Raw genomic sequence first — 2,224 nt, forward strand, 5'->3', positions numbered from 1 at the left:
TGAAGCTAAAAATACAATGTATCAATGCTAATATTTTGAATATTTAATATGTATGTATATGTGTGTGCTCATGTGCACACATATTTAGCCACGGACATATATACATAATATTTCTTTGTTATTTGAGAAGCCGCAGATTATAAATAGAACTTGACATTTTTTCTCATATTATTCAAGAAATGGATAAGCAGAACTCATATTGGGACTCAGAAATACTATATAGCACTTGCGTTTTTTAAAGGGCTTAGGTACCGCTTGCTTGGTTTTTCTTTATGTATAAACAGAAGGTGACGGCTTTGATCTAGAAGCAGTGGACATGAACTTCTCCAGCTATATTTTCTTATCTTAGCCCCTTTGCTTTGAAACTTGTTATAGGCAAATGTATAAGCATTAGGCTAATCTGGGTAGAAGTTTCTGTATTCTTGTGAACACTTTATAGTCTATATTCTAACTAATGTTCATGGACATTTATTGAAAAGTATTTGTACTGTTCTTATAATATCTGATTGTTGTTGATTGATGTTTAATATTAAAATAAAATTATTTTTATGGTCTTTTTGAGACAGAGTCCCTCTGTAGCTCCAGCTGACCTGGATTTGCTATGGAGACCAGGCTGGCCTGATCTATAATCTCAGGGTCTCACAGAGATCCACCTGCCTCTGCCTCCTGAGTGCTGAGATTAAAGGTGTATGACACCATACCCAGTTTGAAAAATACTCTTCTTGATGAGAAGCAAAGATAAGTTGTCAAGGTCAAAATGACTTTTTAGATCTTCTGAATGTCTCACATTTGTTACATATCAATATCATGCATTAGTAATAAAAATTAGTCAAGATTGGTAATATATTCAATCACCTTTAGGAGACATATATATTTCTATACATTATCACAAAGAATTGATTTTCTCAGAAATATTTTGTGTATATATCCTTTCTTTTTTTTGGTCTTTTTTCAGACAGGGTCTCCCTGTAGCCCCAGCTGACCTGGAACTTGCTATACAACCCAGGCTGGCCTCAAACTCACAGGGATCCACCTGCCTCTGCCTCCCAAGTGCTGGGATTAAAGGCGTGCGCCACCACGCCCGGCCTTGTGTATATATTTTTAATTACCTAGTACATATGACATTCAAGGATCAGGAATATTCCCATATATATCCAGTCTAAGTTATAAAAATTTCCAAATCTTTAAGAAACTATATGAAAACATGGACACATGCAAACATGCATACTTCTCTTAGTGATGCAATGAATCTCTAGAACCAAATTTGCTGCACTGTGTTTTCTCAGCTCAAGTTGGAGCTGTGTGGGCACCCCAGCAAGCTCAGTGTCACTGTGGGATCAGCCCCACGTGACTGCATGTGGGATCAGCATGATCGGCTGTCACGGGTTTCACTGACATCTGTCCCCACAGTGAGACAACCTGCAACATGAATTATTGAAGACATGCACATGCAGATCTGTGTCACGACTATGCCAAATAATACATTTTACCACACTCTCGAGAGCTGAAAGGAGGCATGGCCGACATCATCTTTAACCCCTTTGACAATCTGCTACCGTGTTACAGATTAAAACAGAACACACGGCTATGACAGTCTGTGACAAGCTTGCGTCTCAGATATATATTAAAATACCCCCACTTGAAGAGCTTTTATCTGCCCTCTTTGTAGACACTTGTCAAATGATTTGAATATACTTATTTTTTATAAGTCTTCATTGTATCAGATGATTAACATCCTGTAGTTAAATAATAAAAATAGAAATAATCTCACTTATAAAATGATCTCAATTTTTCAGTTTAGTGAAAACTCCTTACTTTATTGAGGAAGTGACTACGATTAGAATATATACTTACCTGGAGGGGGAGATACCATGATCACAAAGGTGGTTTTCTCAGGGCAAGGCTTACCATTGCATTCCAGATGTGCTGACCCCTGAGATTTCCCCCAAAGTGGGAAACTCGACTACATAATTTGTGGTAGTGAGGGACTGCATTCACATCACACTGTCTCTGTTAGAAAAAAAGAATATTCTGAAGTGGTTCATAAAAATACAAAAACATTTGACTCAATAATCTTTTCAAACGTTGTTGCAGTATTTAAATAATGTGGCTAATATTCTTATCAAAAAGGAAACAATCCTGAGTAACAACTTAAGGATTTATCTTTTGAAAATTTTGTGCTGGTATGAAATAAAACTATTATAAAATAATTTCCTCAAATTCA

General features: G+C 36.3%; 1 non-coding gene across 1 annotated transcript; it reads left to right on the forward strand.

The window, feature by feature from the left end:
• Positions 1–1,846: 1,846 nt before the first annotated feature.
• Positions 1,847–2,014, forward strand: LOC115072140. Its single transcript, XR_003851209.1, has one exon. It is a non-coding gene; the product is annotated as a U1 spliceosomal RNA (small nuclear RNA).
• The last annotated feature ends 210 nt before the right edge of the window (positions 2,015–2,224 follow it).

This window comes from Nannospalax galili, unplaced genomic scaffold, assembly GCF_000622305.1.
Source record: "Nannospalax galili isolate Female #2095 unplaced genomic scaffold, S.galili_v1.0 scaffold440, whole genome shotgun sequence".
Taxonomy (NCBI): domain Eukaryota; kingdom Metazoa; phylum Chordata; class Mammalia; order Rodentia; family Spalacidae; genus Nannospalax; species Nannospalax galili.